The 17503-nt window shown below is 39.4% G+C and overlaps 1 protein-coding gene across 11 annotated transcripts in view; it reads left to right on the top strand.

The window, feature by feature from the left end:
• Positions 1 to 17503, top strand: part of LRRC4C (leucine rich repeat containing 4C) — a 1485185-nt gene that overhangs the window by 1437773 nt on the left and 29909 nt on the right. Inside the window, exon 1 of one of the 11 annotated variants that reach the window (XM_086338683.1) lies at positions 7192 to 7281. The exons of the other annotated variants lie outside the window; for them this stretch is intronic. The gene's annotated coding sequence lies outside the window, so the exon portion shown is untranslated. Of the gene's footprint in view, positions 1 to 7191; positions 7282 to 17503 lie in introns of those variants that run through there. 11 annotated transcript variants of the gene reach the window in all.

The following is a 17503-nucleotide window of genomic DNA, read 5'->3' as shown; positions in this document are numbered from 1 at the left end:
CTTTAGGACTTCTTTTTCATCATAGGGGACTGGAATGCAAAAGTAGGAAGTCAAGAAACACCTGGGTAACAGCCAAGTTTGGCTTTGGAATACAAAATGAAGCAGGGCAAAGGCTAACAGAGTTTTGCCAAGAGAATGCACTGGTCATAGCAGACACCCTCTTCCAACAACACGAGAAGACTCTACACATGGACATCACCAGATGGTCAATACTAAAACCAGATTGATTCCATTCTTTGCAGCCAATGATGGAGAAGCTCTTTATAGTCAGCAAAAACAAGACTGGGAGCTGATTGTGGCTCAGATCATGAATTCCTCATTGCCAAATTCAGAGTTAAATTGAAGAAAGTAGGGGAAACCACTAGACCATTTAGGTATGGCCTAAATCAAATCCCTTATGATTATACAGTGGAAGTGAAGATTTAGGGGATTAGATCTTATAGACAGAATGCCTGATGAACTATGAACAGAGTTTCATGACATTGTACAGAAGGTGGTGATCAAAACCATCCCCAAGAAAAATAAATGCAAAAAGGTGAAATGATTGTGCTAGGGGGACTTACAAAGAGCTGAAAAAAGAAGAGACGCAAAAGGCAAAGGAGAAAAGGAAAGATATACCCATCTGAATGCAGAGTTCCAAAGAATGGCCATGAGAGACAATAAAGCCTTCCTCAGGGATCAATGCAAAGAAATAGAGGAAAACAATAGAATGGGAAAGACTAGAGATATATTCAAGAAAATTAGAGATATTAAGGGAATATTTCATGTAAAGATGGGTGAAATAAATGACAAAAAAGGTATGGATCTAACAGAAGCAGAAGATATGAAGAAGTGGTGGGAAAAATATACAGAACTCTACAAAAAACATCTTCATGACCCAGATAACCACGAAGGTGTGATCACTCACTTAGAGCCAAACACCCTGGAATGTGAAGTCAAATGGGCCTTAGGAAGCATCACTACAAACAAGATTAGTGGAGCTAATGGAATTCCAGCTGAGCTATTTCAAAGTCCAAAAAGATAATGTTGTTAAAGTGTTGCACTCAATGTGCCAGCAAATTTGGAAAATTCAGGAATGGCCATAGGATTGGAAAAGGTCAGTTTTCATTTCAGTCCCAAAGAAAGTCAATACCAAAGAATGTACAAACTAACTCACAATTGTACTCAACTCACACACTAGCAAGGTAATGCTCAAAATTCTCCAAGCTAGGCTTCAACAGTTTGTGAACCAAGAAATTCTGAATGTTCAAGCTGGATTTAGAAAAGGCAGAGGAACCAGAGATCAAATTGCAAACATCTGTTTGATCATAGAAAAAAGCAAGAGAATTCTAGAAAAAAAAAAATCTACTTCTGCTTCATTGACCATGAGAAAGCCTTTGTGTGGATCACAACAAATAGTGGAAAATTCTTAAGGAGATGTGAATACCAGATCACCTTACCTGCCTCCCAAGAAATCTGTATCCAGATCAAGAAACAACAGTAAGAACTGGACATGGAACAACAGATTGTTTCCAAATTGAGAAAGGAGTATGTCAAAGCTGTATGTTGTTACCCTGCTTAATTAACTTACATGCAGGGTGAAAGCGAAAATGAAGTCGCTCAGTCGTGTCGGACTCTTTTCGACCCCATGGACTGTAGTCTACCAGGCTCCTCAGTCCATGGGATTTTCCAGGCAATAGTACTGGAGTGGATTGCCATTTCCTTCTCCAAGGGATCTTCCTGACCCAGGGATCAAACTCAGGTCCCCCACATTGTAGACAGACGCTTTTACTATCTGAGCCACCAGGGAAGTCTACATCATGCTGGGCTGGACAAAGCACAAGCTGGAATCAAGATTGCCAGGAGAAAGAGCAATAACCTCAGATATGCAGATGACACCACCCTTATGGCAGAAAGTGAAGAGGAATTAAAGAGCCTCTTGATGAATGTGGAAGAGGAGAGTGAAAAAGTTGGCTTAAAACTCAACATTCAGAAAACTAAGATCATGGCATCTGGTCCCATCACTTCATGACAAATAGATGGGAAAACAAAGGAAACAGTGAGAGAGTTTATTTTTTGGGCTCCAAAATCACTACAGATGGTGATTTCAGCCATGGAATTAAAAGACACTTGCTCCTTGGAAGAATAGCTATGACAAACCTGAACAGCATGTTAAAAGGCAGAGACACTTTGCTGACAAAGGCACGTCTAATCAAAGCTATGGTTTTTCCAGTGGTCATGTATGGATGTGAGAGTTGGACTGCAAACAAGGCTGAGCACTGAAGAATTGATGCTTTTGAACTTTTATGTTGGAGAAGACTCTTGGGAATCCCTTGGACTGCAAGGAGATCAAACAAGTCTATCTTTAAGGAAATCAAGCTGAATATTCATTGGAAGGACTGATGCAAAAACTGAAACTCCAATACTTTGGCCACCTGATGCGAAGAACTGATTCATTAGAGAAAAGACCCTGATGCTGGGGAAGATTGAAGACAGGAGAAGGGGATGACAGAGGGTGAGATTGTTGGATGGCATCACTGACTTGATGGACATGAGTTTGAGTAAGCTCCAGAGAATTGATGAGGGGCAGGGAGACCTGTTGTGCTGCAGTCCATGTGGTGGCAAAGAGTTGGACATGAGTGACTGAACTGAACTTAGCATCAGTTGGCTAAAGTTGGTTCAAAAGCATCTATTCTTTGGCTCCCAGCCTTCTTTAACATTATGTAATCACTGCATCAGGGAATTCCCTGCTGGCTCAGATGGTAAAGAATCTGCCTGCAATGTAGGAGACCTGGGTTCCATTCCTGGATAGAAAAGTTCCCCTGGAAAAGGGACTGGAAACTTACTCCAGTATTCTTTCCTGGAGAATTCCATGGACAGGGCAGCCTGGTGGGTTACAGACTATGGGATTGCGAAGAGTCAGACACAACTGAGTGACTAATTCACACACACACACAATCATGGCAGTGACCTTCCATCAGCTTTGCTGTATAATGTACCCTAATCAAGATAGTAACTATCCCACCACTTTTGTCATATTCTAGTGGTTAGAAGCTGATTACTAGTGCCGCTCATACTCAAAAGAATAGAGCATACAGTGGTATGACTCAAGGTCATCTTAGAATTGTGCCTACCACAGTTGGCTTTAGAATTTTCTTTTATGTGGTACTTACCACCAAGTAACCATAACTGCTATTATGCTATTATAATCAATATCTATTCACAGGATATATTGACTGTAGAAACAATTTACTGTCCAGTTCCTACATAACAATGTATTGAATTTCAGAATATACACATATTCATGCATATATAGAGTAAAATATATGTATAATTACTTTCAATTTCACATCCTAACAGAGGACTGGGATCAGCCACAGTTAAATCTGTACACTTGATACCTGGACACCAGATGTCTTTAGAATGGAAATATTTTACTCAGTGATTTCTTTAAGAGAGAGTTTATGTTACCTTACTCTCACCTTCAATATGAATAAGAAGAGATTGAGAACATCAAAGGAGGTGATAACTCCTTTTGAAATGCAGCACACTTTGTTCTAAACTCTCTGACAGACAGCCAATCCTTATTAAAATCAAGCCTTCAAGATACTGTGAAGCTGTTCTTCTCTCTAGGCTGTTTTATCAAATTTGGTTCAAAATAGTTCTGAAACTTTTCATGGATATAGATGTACCTGTATGTGGTACAATGGTTTGGGTATGGATAAGATGCACCCGGCTTTCTGGGAAATAGGCAAAGCACTGGCTTAAGGGGACCACTCTAAGGACTTTTCTTGCTTGGCTCCTTGACAAATAGGATGCCTGCTTGATCAAGACATGGTGCAATATTGTTGCTGCCCTTTAACAAAATGACCATAGAAGACACAAGACAAAAGAGACAGGTAGTGGACGTGATTAGAGGGATAATGGAGCCTGCAGATGAGGTGAGATGGCAAATGAGAACCTCTTAGCCAGAAAGGCTAAGGGTAAGTTGGGAATTAAATTAAATCCTATTTCATGAAAATGACCACAGTAAAGGCCACCATATCCTTTCCTTCTGAGTACTTGGTGCTTAGAACTATAAGTTAAAGTGCCTTATCTTTGATTTTGGACAGCCTGGGCTTCTGGAAACCTGGCTCTGCTGATCACCAGCTTTGACTAAATAACCTGGTGTGTGTGTGTGTTGGTTTCTCAATTGTGTCTGACTCTTTGCAACCCCATGGACTGTAGCCTGCCAGACTCCTCTGTCCATGGGATTCTGCAAACAAGAATACTGGAGTGAGTTGCCATTTTCTTTTTTCTGCAGGAGACCTTCCCAACCCAGGGATTGAACCCAGGCCTCTTGCATTACAGGCAGATTCTTTACCATGTAAGCCATCAGGGAAGCCCCTAAATAACCTTATCATGTCACTATTTCCTTACCATTGAAGTGGATGTAAATGACATACCTTACATATAGCACTTATTTTAGTACTTGATCCTAATAGATACAACGAGAAACCAAGGAAAGAAGCTGAAGAACTTGTAGCTACAAAGATGACAAAACCCTTGTGGATTTCTTTAAGGAGCTCATTACAAATGGGGTGAGGGGTTTTGCTACTTGGGCAGAAGAATAATTACAGAGCAATGTCCTAACTCATTCAAGAGAAGAGATGCAAGGAAGTCTCAGTCTGCAGTAGAGATCCCAGGTAATCAACAGGCGAGTCCTTGTTGTCCCTCTTAACCTGGACCTAAAGGAAAGAATTTCTTAAGAAAATTTCTTTTCTGATTTATTTTTGGCTGTGCTAGGTCTTCCTTGCTACGCAGGCTTTCTCTAGTTGCGGTGAGTTGGGGCTGCTCTTTGATGGGGTGTGTGGGCTTCTCACTGTGCTGGCTTCTCTTGTGGAGCATGCACTCTAGGGCACAGGGCTTGGTGGCTTGGCGCACATGTTTAGCTGCTCTGCAGCATGTGGGATTTTTCCAGACCAGGGATCAAACCCTGCATCGAAAGGTAGATTCCTAACCACTGGACCACCAAGCAAGTCCAAGAAGCATTTTCTTTTTTTTTTAAATTTTATTTTATCTTTTAACTTTACAATATTGTATTGGTTTTGCCATATATCAGCATTTTCTTTATTAATTCCATCTATATCTCTTTCTCTAACTTTCTACCCCAAACTATTAGAATTCATTTTCTTTTAACCTTTCCACCAAAGGAAAATGGCAAAAGGGAAGCAAAGGTGAAGAGAGTTTGCAAATAGGATGCTTATGAGCTAATGAAGGTCAGACAGACTGAGTCCCTGAGGAGTGGACAACAAAACTGGGACTTAGAAATGACATCTGGGATATAAAAATGGTCAAATGATCAGTCTCTCTGTTCTTTCTTTTATTCCGGAACCAGTTTTCCAGACAATAAAAAAGATGATGATGATGAGTAAGAAGTTAAATCATTGGAACTATGAATATGATCCATTGTTCACTTGCACTCATTCATGAATATTTAAAGTACTGTGTTCTTAGCTAAACTAGAGTCCTTGTAGAATTTTTCTAGTTTCAAGGGATAAAATGTTTGGGAAACAATACTACCTTTTCTGCATCTACTTTCCCTCTCTTTTCTTCCTGTCAGAAATGGTTTCTAGGATTAAGTAATGAGGAAAAGGACAAAACCTTTGTGTATGTCTCAGTCTCAATTGCTTCTATTTTCCCTATAGCTCAGAACAGAGCATTTAATATGCGATAATTGTTAAATCGGTTGATATGTGTTGAAACAAAAGACTTCTTATCAGGATAAGTTTGTCCTCATAACTTAAGTAATTAATATCTGTCTTTATTAATTAATAATGCTCCTGAATTGCACTTCTCTTGGCTTGCCAGCTTTTAAAGGTGATCAAGAGCCTTTATCTGACAAATGTTAAGTTAGGATAAACATGCAAATTGGCTGTTTTTCAACCTTTCAACCAGTCAGATCAGCTGACTACTCTTTACTCTATGGAATGGATGTTTCAAGTACTCCCATAAAAACAGTCAAGAAAGGGAAAATATGGGGCACATAGTAAAAGTGAACAACCAAATAGGCCAAAGTAGCCATATGAATCCTGTATTTGGTAAAATAATATATTTTTGTGGTCAAATATTGTATAAAACTCACGAGAACTCAGAAAGATTCATTGAGATTAACTAGTAGTACTCTACGGAAATGGAAGAAATCCCCTTCAGTACCTTATTTTTCCCCCCAAATATTTACTGTTTTGTATTTTCCTAATCTTTGTGTCTTATCATGTATCCCATCCCTTCCACACATAATTATTTTATCTCTTTCTTCCAGATTCTTTACATTGTTCAGCAAAGTTTGAATATATGACAGGATGTATTACCTCTGATTTTCAAATAATTCCTGAATGTACTGTCCTTTCATGAGTTCTTTTAGAAATACCAGATACTTGTGAAATATTTAAACATTGGAAATTGCTTGTTGCTGATTAAAAAATGATGTATATGTATCAATTTGGAAGCCCTATTCCCAAGTTAATGGTTTATTTAGCTGCCATTGTCTTCATTACCAATCATTAGCAAAATGTGAAGCATAGCCAGGGAGAAATAAGGTTAAAATTTGAAATTTGAGAGCTTTATACTCAGAATTTCAAACTCTAAATCCCATGTTGTTGTTATTAGTAAAATTATAGTAACTATTATATTGAATAGATACAAATTATAGATGGAACCATAAGATGATTTCATTTTTCTCTCCCAATTAAAATTTATCCTATTGGAACTAGACTTGCTTCTGCCCCTAGATGAAAACTTTCTGGAAATATTTATGTAATTATAAGGTCCTGTGGTAAGTAATTGACATATTCAAATTATATTAATGCTTAAAACGGTGAACTTGTTTTAACATTGAGATTCCTGCCTTCTCTAGCACAGGCCTGGTTTTGAGTAGGAAGCCTCACATCACAGTCTAGGGTCTAGACAAGACTGTTTTCTTCTCTTTATTGTCACCTAGTTCTCTTTTCCTCCTCCTCTTCCATCTGCCAACTCTGCCCACTCTTCCTGGTTGGATCATGGTGAGGCAAATCAGGTTAGAGGGGGCCAGAATGGCTTTGACTTGCTTGGTACTGTCTTGAGTTACGATGCCTTTGGGTTTGCAGACATTTGAAACTGGCTTTCTTACAGCGACATTCCATGTGCATGTGTTCTTTGGTGACCCACCCTCCACTCTCACTCCCCCCAGGTTTGCCTTGCTGAGAGTGTGGGTCTGTTCTCTGAAACATCACTGACTCCTTCGTCAGCCTCTGGGCATCCAGAAATACTTGCAGATTCCTTCTGGTAAGCTATTTACTTCCTGCAAGCAAACCTTTTGCATAGGATCTAAAATATCTCCAAGACTCTCATCAACTCCCTCAAATGTGTGAGCAACATTTGGTCTCTTGCCTTTGAGATTTTTCGCAAGGGATTTAGACAGAGCCCCCTTGGATCTTCTCTACTCTGCCACCACAGTCCTATCTTTAGTCTTGAGATGAGGGACAGGATTCTTCTACAATCTTCTCTTTCATGTTGATGACAGTAAGTCATGGCCCACTGATAAGTTACTCAAAAAGTTTCCTCTAATAATCTTCTTAAACCTTCTCTTTACTAGATGGAGGGTTGGGATGCAAGACCTTAAAGCTAGGCTTCAGCAGTATATGTACTGACAGCAAGCTTTGTTTAGAAATTAAACTTAATTTCTAAGAGATTAAATTGCCAACACAATTATGCTGGATCACATAGAAAGCAAGGGAAAAACATTCCAGAAAAAAACATCTACTCATGCTTCATTGACTATGAGAAAGCCTTTGATTGTGTGGATCCAAACAAACTGAAAAATTCTTAAAGAGATGGGAATACCAGGCCACCTTACCTGTGTATCGAGAAACCTGTATGCAGGTCAAGAAGCCACAATTAGAACCTTAAATGGAACTGATTCAAAATTGGGAAAGGATGATGCCAAGAGTGTATATTGGCACCCTGTTTATTTAACTTATATGCAGAATACATAACGTGAAATGCCAGGCTGAATGACTCACAAGCTGGAATCAAGATTGCCAGGAGAAATATCAGCAACCTCAGATGTGTGGATGATATCACTCTAATGCCAGAAAGTGAAGAGGAACTAAAAGAGCCTCTTGATGAGAGTGAAAGAGGAGAGTGAAAAAGCTGGCTTAAAAGTCAGCTTTCGAAAAACTAAGATCATGGCATCTGGTCCCATCACTTCATGGCAGATAGAAGGGGAAAGAGTAGGAGCAAAGACAGATTTTATTTTCTTTGGCTCCATAATCAATGCAGATGGTGATTGTGGCCATGAAATTAGAAGATGCTTGCTTCTTCGAAAGAAAGCTATGACAAACTTAGACCATGTATTTAAAAAGCAAAGGTGTCACTTTGCCCATAAAGATCCACATAGTCGAAGTTACGGTTTTTCCAGTAGTCATTTATGGATGTGAGAGCTGGACCATAAAGAAGGCTGAACACTGAAGAACTGATGCTTTTGAATTGTGGTGCTGGACAAAACTCTGGAGAGTCCTTTAGACTGCAAGGAGATCAAACCAGTCAAACCTAAAGGAAATCAGTCCTTAATATTAATTGGAAAGACTAATGCTAAAGCTCCAATACTTTGGCCACCTAATGCAAAGAACTGACTCATTGGAAGAGACCCTGATGCTGGGAAAGATTGAAGGCAGATGGAGAAGAGTGTGACAGCAGACTGAGGTGATTGGATGGCATCACTGAATCAATGGACATGAATTAGAGCAAACTCTAGGAGATGGAGATGGTGAAAGACAGGGACCCCTGACATGCTGAAGTCCATGGGGTCACAAAGAGTCAGACGTGATTTAGCGACTGAACAACAACAACAGGATGTAAGACTACCCACCCTTTCCCTTAGGACTGGGATGCATAGGATAGTTCTCTCCAAAGAAATCTTCTTTATGAGCTTTCTCTGGCCCATTGATATATCTGCTCTGTGTAAGAGGTTATGAGCTGTGCGGGTACTTATGACTGTCTCCATTGTCAGTCTCCATTGTCTCCTTAGAATGTATCATCTACTGTATCTTGGTTCCTTGGCTGAAACCTCCATTTCAATATTCTTTCATTTATATAGTAAGACATAAAGGTGTAGTTTAGGTAGTGATTTTACAAAGGCATAAAAAAGCATTTTTTTAAATTTAATAGTCATTTGAATGACTTATCCTGTCCAAACATTATTCTAGGCTCAGGAAATAAGGTAGTGGAAAAGCTATGTAATGTCCCTGGGTCTTCCCTATAGCGCAAATGGTAAAGAATCTGAATGCAATGCAAGAGACCAGGATTTGATTCTTGGGTCAGGAAAATCTTCTGGAGGAGAGAAGGACAATCCACTCCAGCATTCTTGCCTGGAGAATCCCATGGACAGAGAAGCCTGGTGGGCTACAGTCCGTGGGGTCGCAAAGAGTTGGACACAACTGAGTGACTAACACACACAGATACTCATGAAACATGTTCTTCTGAATAGCTTTAAAAAGGCAGAAAGAGGGGCTTCCCTGGTAGTCCAGTGGTTAGGGCTCTGCCTTCAAATGCAGGAGACAAAGGTTCAGTCGCTAACTGGGGAACTAGGTTCCCACATGCTGTGGTGCAACTAAATCTTCGTGTTACAACTGGAGGAGCCCACACATGCCACGACAAAGCCCAGCATAGCCAAACTATTTTTTTAAGAGAAAAAATAGATTAAAAAAGTGTAATTTCAGAGCAAGAATATGAGTAGCTATGTGCAGATGAGTAGGGGGTCCTTTGAGGAACATGTGTGAAGGAAAATCTGTGAGAAAGTGACATTTGTACAGCAGTTATTCAAAGTAGTTGAGAATGATAGAACCTACATTGTGGAATGGGGCTTCCCTGGTAGCTCAGATGGTAAAGAATCTATCTGCAATGCAGGAGACCTGGGATCGATCCCTGGATTGGCAAGATCCCCCTGGAGGAGGGCATGGCAAACCATTCCAGTATTCTTGCCTGGAGAATCTCCATAGACGGAGGAGCCTGGCGGGCTACAGCCCACAGACTCACAAAACGTCAGACACGACTAAAGCAACTTAGCACACATGTTGTGGAACAATAAATAAATTGTGGAATGCATTTTAATATGAAAAAGTGAAGTGAAAGTGTTAGTTGCTCAGTCCTGTCCAACACTTTGTGACCCCATGGACTGTAGCCTGCAGGCTCCTCTGTCCATGGGATTTCCCAGGCAGAATACCGGAGTGGGTAGCCAGTCCCTTCTCCAGAGAATCTTCCTGACCCAAGAATCACTGGGGTCTCCCGCATTGCAGGCAGATTCTTTACTGTCTGAGCCACTAAGGAAGCCTAATTTAATATAGACAAGCACATCTGGAGAACTATGAATAAAATGTAATGAAAACTTGTATAAAACTTTCTGGTTCTTCCTCTCTTAGGACTTGGGAAAAAACTCATGTCATCTAGGGAAGACTTCGTGATCTGATCCAGTCAGGTTCCCTATCTTCCTCTTCAGTGGGTCCCACACAGCTGGCCTGTACTGGGATGTTTGTGACCTTGTATCAGAGTTCTTATTACATTTGTTGACTATTCTTAGTCTCCGCTAATGAGATCGCTCAGAGTTCGCTTTGAGTATCACATCTTAATCACTTGATTTCTGCAGACGTTTCTTTTCTCCAAATAAACTCTCCTAAATGCCTGCTGCTCTGTGCTCATTAACCTGGGAATGGCTTCTCTAACTCCAATTTGAACATTTTCTCTGACATCTGAGACTTCTGTCCTGATCAGGATTCTCTAAACAATAACAGTGGGAAGGGGATTTGACTCTTGAGTGTGAAGAAGAAGAAAAAAAAAAATCAATGACCAATTTCCGTCTTTAAGGGGATTTTTCCCTTTATGTGGCAGTATGGACTTCACTCTCTTGCAGTGTAGCATAATTAAGATCCACCCCAACTCCACTGTCTGCCCAATTCCCAGTTAATCATTTCAAACTCAATAAGGTTTAGGTGACTTAAAGGTAACAAAATAATTAGTTAATGAGTAAATAAGTGAGCAAAGAGATGAATATTCATCTAGGATTTTTTTTTCTTGTACTCTTTTCCTTCTCTTAACCCACAATTATTGATACAGGTTTCATGATGAAAACAGCAGCTCTCATTTAAATAGCCCCAACATAATAGGACTGAATCTACATTTTCCCACATGCTGATAGGTATTAAATTGGTGACCTGTACTTTTTCTTTTCTTTGTTTTTGAAAGTATTTTATGTACTTTGCTGCAGTGGGTTCCAGCTGCCGCACACGGAATCTTCTGTTGCAGCATACAGGGCTCTCTAGTTTTAACACGCAGGCTCAGTAGTTGTGGCACATGGGCTCCCTAGTTGTGGAGTACGGGCCTAGTTGTTCTGCCTCAGGTGGGATCTTAGTTCCCCTACCAGGAATTGAACCTACATGCCCTGCACTGCAAGGCACATTCTTAACCCCTGGACCATGAGGGAAGTCCTTGGTGACCTGTATTTCTAAACAATTGCCACTTTGATGGATCATAGGAAAGATCTCTCAGATGCACAAATGTTCTAATTCAGAGCCAGACAGCAGCAGTTCCTTTTCATTGCTGCCAGATACCACATGCCAGAGATATATTCTCTTGGTAGGTTTAAAGCTTGGTCTGGTAAGGTTATTTCTAACAACTGTTAGTTTTGGAATACCAAATCCTAAATTTTCCTTTGCTCTTAAGAGGCAAAAGAATATCTCACAACCTGTAACCGATAAATTGAACATTTAGTTTCAGGTGCATGTAGCTTTTGATGTTGAAATATTTCTGAAAAAAAAAAATGGAACTTATTTAGAAATAAGCTTGAGAGGCACTTACCAGAAACAATATTATGCAGATGCTCTGGAATAGCTTCTAGGAACAGCTTATATTGGAACAGCTAAATATACAGAATAAGGACAAGGATTTTATGTTGCTTTGTTTCTCCCCCAGAATCCAAGAGAATATTCTAGGCTTCTATTTACATTCTATCAAATGGCTCACTCAATATGAATATGTGGCCTTTATCCAGGGACTTAACTTTATGAACCACAGCACAATTGCTACCTCCTTTCTCTATCTGTATTGAATTACTCAGATACCCTAAATTTCAGTAGTCTAGCAGAACTTCAACCTAACCAGGGAGATGTCATAGTTGATTGAAATTATCCTTTCTTCAAAAGACATTACCATAAAAATGGGTATTATTTTGATTAAGTCAATCTCTTTGTGTATTCAGAAGAGGTCCCCAAAGTAAAAAAGATAATCTGGACACTATAGTTCTGTAGAAGTTACGTATGGAATACAGGCAGGTGACAGAGGTGGTAACTGTTGTAGTTAGGTTCTGAAACTTTGTTAGACTTGTACCCAGAGTGCCAGCTTAACCTGAAGAAAATGTGGAATCTCTGACATTCCTGGACATAAGCTGAATGGTATACTATTTTCAGGTTATAATCAAATCACCGAGGTTCTTCTTGGATGCCCAGGGTACTGAGCTGCAATGGGAAAGAACTGGAACAGTCTTGTTTTGACACAAGATGGATCTAAATAAATAAATAAAATACCTATATCAATAAACACATAAATAAATAAAGCAAGACTGGTCACTGGGCAGGACACCTGCTTGAAGTAAAATGAGATGACGCCCAACCAGCCATAAGGACTAGGACAAGGGCCAGACTAGGAAAGATGATAATATTTTCACAGGTCTAAGAATAGCTAGGGAAGTGGAAGTGCTCTCTTGACACAAATGCTCTCACAAGCATGTGGAGCATGGTGGTGGGGAGATCAGAACAGCTGCTGTTTGGACTGCTACCTTGGAAGGTGGCAGAAGGCAAATTTTTGGTTTCTTTTCCTGTCATCCCCATATCCCTAGACAAATGTTCTTGACATTACCTTCCAGGAAAAAGCCTTAATTATCTAATTCTCTATATTCTGCTGCCACTCTAGATCAAGCCGTCTCTCACATGTACTACTGACCTATTACTTGTGACTTCAGTCTGTTCTCATGCTAGAAGTGTGATAGTTTAAAAATCAAATAAGGCTGTATTATTTTCCATCGTGGAACTCTGCAAGAGCTTGACACTGCATATAGTATACAAAGAAATTGCTTTCCTGACCTACCAGGCTTACCAACTGAAGTGTTAGTCGTTCAGTCGTGTCTTACTCTTTGTGATCCCATGGACTGTAGATTACCAGGCTCCTCTGTTCATGGAATTCTCCAGGCAAGAATACTGGAGTGGGTAGCCTATCCCTTCTCCAGGGAATCTTCCCAACCCAGGAATAGAACTGGGGTCTCCTGCATTGCAGGTGGACTCTTTCCCAGGGCTAATGTTCTATAATGAACTGAATGTTGGCTCCCTAAAAGATGTGCTCACATCTTAAGATCCAGAACATGCAGATGTGACCTTATTTGAAAAAAATGACCTTTGCATATGTAATTGAGTATCTTGCAATGAGGTCATCCTGGATTATCCAGGTGGGCCTAAATACAATGACCTGTGTCTTTATAAGAGACACTCATACAAGAGACACATGGAGAAGACAAGCAGGCCCTGTGAAGACTGAGGCAGTGGTTGGAATTGTGTAGTCATAGACCAGGAATGTCTGGAGCCACCAGAGCTGGGAGAGGCAAAGTAGAATTCTCCCCTAAAGTTTTTGGAGAATCCTGCTGATTTCTTAATTTCAGACTTCTGTCTTTAATTGCTGGGAAATAATCAATTTATGTTGTTTTATGACATCATTTTTGTGATAATTATGGAAACCAAAGGAAACTATTATACTCCTCATTCACATCTCTTACTCTTCTGCTTTCTCACTTTCTTCCTACTAGACTAGCCTATATATTTCCCCTTATTATGTTTTAAGTACAACATGCTTCTTGTTGGAAGCATGTTGGACTGCTATAACAAAATACCACAGATTGGATATCTTATAAACATCAGAACTTATTTCTCATACTTCTGGAGACCAGAAGTCAGAGACAGATTTGGTTTGCCAGTGTGGTAGGGTAAAGGCCCTCCTCCTAGTTGCAGACTCCTCATTGTATCCTCGAATGAGGAAAGGGCTAGGGGTCTCTCTGGAGCCTCTTTTATAAGGGCATTCATAATCCCATTCATGAAGGCCCCATCCTTATGACCTAATCACCTTCCAAAGGTGCCATGTCCTAATATCATCACGTTGGTTATTAGCATTTAACATATGAATTTGGGTAAGTGGTGGACACAAACATTTAGACTATAGCACTTCCTCAAACTTGGAGAATTTATGTTAGCTCTTCTCTTTGCCTGGAATATTTTTCTCCTATATATATATATTTATGTCTGAGTTCTTTCTTGCCATTCTTAAAGTTTAATGTCTCTTTTTCAGAGGGGGTCTTCCTAGACCAAATCCATGTAATATTTCCTATCAGTCATTCCTTGACTCATCACTCTTAAATTTTCATCTCAGTACTCATCTCTATCTGATCTTTTCTGGTTTGTTTATATTATCTGTCTAAACCCTCAGAAGCAAGCTCTATGAAGCAAGACCTTTGTCACTTTCTGACTCACTGCAGAATCCTAAATGTCTAGAATCATCCTTGGTATTTAGGAAGCATTCAATTCATGTTGAATGAGATACCTAACAGAAAACCTATCCGTGCTGGAGGGGATTAAGTCGGTAATTTGGGGTATCTAGAAATGTAAAGAACAAGCCAGACCCTTAGTCACTGAGGGCCTCAGCTCTTGAATATTTTATAATAACAAAGACAAGAGTCCCTGTAAGAGGTTGCAAATAAATATGGAGGAATGGACTTGGGATAAAATTGGTAACATTTCCCAAAGTAATTCGAGAATAGAGTGTAATCTACTGGAGCATAGGATCAAAGATGAATTTGAAAAAATTATGTCATCAGGCCAAGTATGAGAATTAGACTGGAGAAGATGGTTGGGATCTGTTCTGCCTATTGGTGGAGGTCCACCAGCTATCATTAAATGATCCTAAAGACTAACAACATTGGAAATAAGTTAGATATGGGTAACCAGAGGTAAAACTGCAATTCCCAACTGCTTTGGAAGAGAAGAGACTTGGCCTTCTGATTAGCTGGGAATGATAATTTTCTAGTGAACTAACTCTAGGGAAGTAGATTTTTCCTAACAGGGAGAGATCCTGATTAGGTTTAAATTTCCTTTAGTACATGCTTACATTTGAATGCAAGAACTTAAAATGATCCAGTATGCTCTCAATGGTGCTACAGCATGGTTATGTAGAAAACCTCATACCCCGCAGGGCAGGGCTCACACTGAGTCCTCACATTATCTGGCTATGGGGTTAGGCACAGAGATCCTGGATGGTGCCATTATTCAGCCTTCTGTACCCTATCCATCTTACCGGCAACTAAAAAGCTCAATGAGGATATCCTAGTCCAATTCAGAAATTAAGTAATGCATATCTTCTGAGGATAATGAATGTCCTATGAGAATAAAGTAAACCAGTAGCACTTTCTGTTATACACATAGGAGGTCTTAGAAGTCACTCTGTTGAAACCACTATCTTTGTGAATTTCCTACAGGTTGGTGAGTGCCCTAGTAAAGTATTCTTGGGGGGCCTTTGTGACTTTCTCACAGCATTATCTTAATGACAGCATCCAGAGACCCATGGAAATCCTATTTTGAGGCTTATAGTCATTTTAGAGTTTCCAGAGATAGGATCTCTTGAGGTGTCCTCTCCAGCGGCATAACTTATAAAAGTGATTTTAGCATTTTTCATCCCTTATGACTTTCCCACAAGTTCTCCATTGTTCTTGTTAGCTGAATATTTGAAAATAAAGTTAAAAAAAATCAGGCTTTGAAAAGACCTTCTCTATGTGTGCATCTGTAGACATAAATGCGGGAAAATATATAGAATGCATGGGTGCTGATGTTTTGTGTCATTTATCCTCATTTGTGAGGGGAAATGGGATAAGTCACTTATGACTGTACCAATCCTGGTCCATTCTTGATTACTGCACTCATGAAGATAAATGCCACACTTACGCAGACCACAAGTATCCTGTGTCCTTTCTGACCAGGAATTTAGATCAGTTACAGCAGAAGGCTGTGATTTGAAAATCAAAGACACTTTAGTATGTACCATCTCTTACTCCCACACATCTTGATCTCCAAAGTGAAATGAGGATACCACTAGGAGCCAAAAAAACTTTTATGTAGCATATAGATTTACATCCATGTATATCCTTCAGGTACTTCATTCTAAGTAAGAGTTATTTCCTGTGCATGGCCAGAACAGTGTTTTGTAGTGGCCATGTACTAGTTAATAGAAGATGGTCTTGATTTTCCCAAGCTTACAGATGGTATAATGAAGAGAATACTGTGGGGAAAAAATGATGAGCAAATCATTAATTGTCTCCATGGGAAAGTCAAATAACAAAGGAGGAAGTCACAATAGAACTATGAGAAGTCATAGTATTTGAGCAGCGATGTTAAGAGAAAATAGCATGAATACCTTGATGTACCAATGTCTGTACCATTGGATTTAGGGTTATGGCAGAGCAAGTGGTTGACTTTTCTGCTCTATGTTTGTGGACCTGATACAGATAATCAGTAGACATGACCTCTTTATATCTCAGTACTGAATGTGCTTATTCTGGTTTTATTTTAATTACCCATTCACAAATTGAATGTTTTAAGCTAGAAGACCTTCCACCAAAATCAAAGTATTGGCTCTTTTTGGTACATAAACGTTTTTACAATGAGAAGTAAACTGAAGAGGATTTCCATACATTTCAGAAATTTGATTGGGAAACTATTTCCGAAATTATTGTTCATCTTTGGGAACTATCAATATTAGCTTGGACTATATGAAATTGTTGATGTCAACAGGTTTTGATTATGAAATAGCAACTTTTTGAGGTTTGCTCTAATTGTGCTGATTAATTAAGTGATTTAGATTCAGGATGTACTTTCACCACTGTTTTTTTCTGTTTATAACCAACTAAGCTCTTTCATCCACTTATTTAGGAAATACTTACCGAATGCACACTATGTGGCAGTTACTGGGTTGTGCATGCACATAAAATGGGATATAGTGCCTGTCGCATTAGGACACGTAGTCTAATGATGCAGAAAGACAAGTAAGTGCAATGTGGATGACTAACATGAAAGTTGATAATTGCTCAATAAATGTTCTTTTCATTTTCTTCATATGGAAGTAATAGTGAAATCTGTTCAAGGAACAAAAAAAGCAGTTTCCTATGAATTTTGAGAATGTTGGAAGAACTCACAGCATAAGTAGCTTCTTCCCTCCCTTAATATATTCATGTTAAAAACATATATTGGGCAGAGCACTAGTCTAGGGCTCCGAAGATTTAACTTCTTATATCAATAGCTACTATATGTTAGCTTTTTAAACTTGATAACATTATTTAACTTCCTTAAATGTTAACATCTCATCTGAAAAATGAAAAACAAAGTATAATCATTTCTGCGTACTTTCCATAATTATGAAGGTCTGATAT

This window comes from Bos grunniens, chromosome 15 (genome assembly GCF_055505025.1).
Source record: "Bos grunniens cultivar Pamir isolate PY7600 chromosome 15, Bosgru_T2T1.0, whole genome shotgun sequence".
In the NCBI taxonomy this organism is placed as follows: Eukaryota; Metazoa; Chordata; class Mammalia; order Artiodactyla; family Bovidae; genus Bos; species Bos grunniens.
The sequence above is the reverse complement of the archived record's forward strand: the minus strand, read 5'-3'. Positions and strand labels throughout refer to the sequence as shown.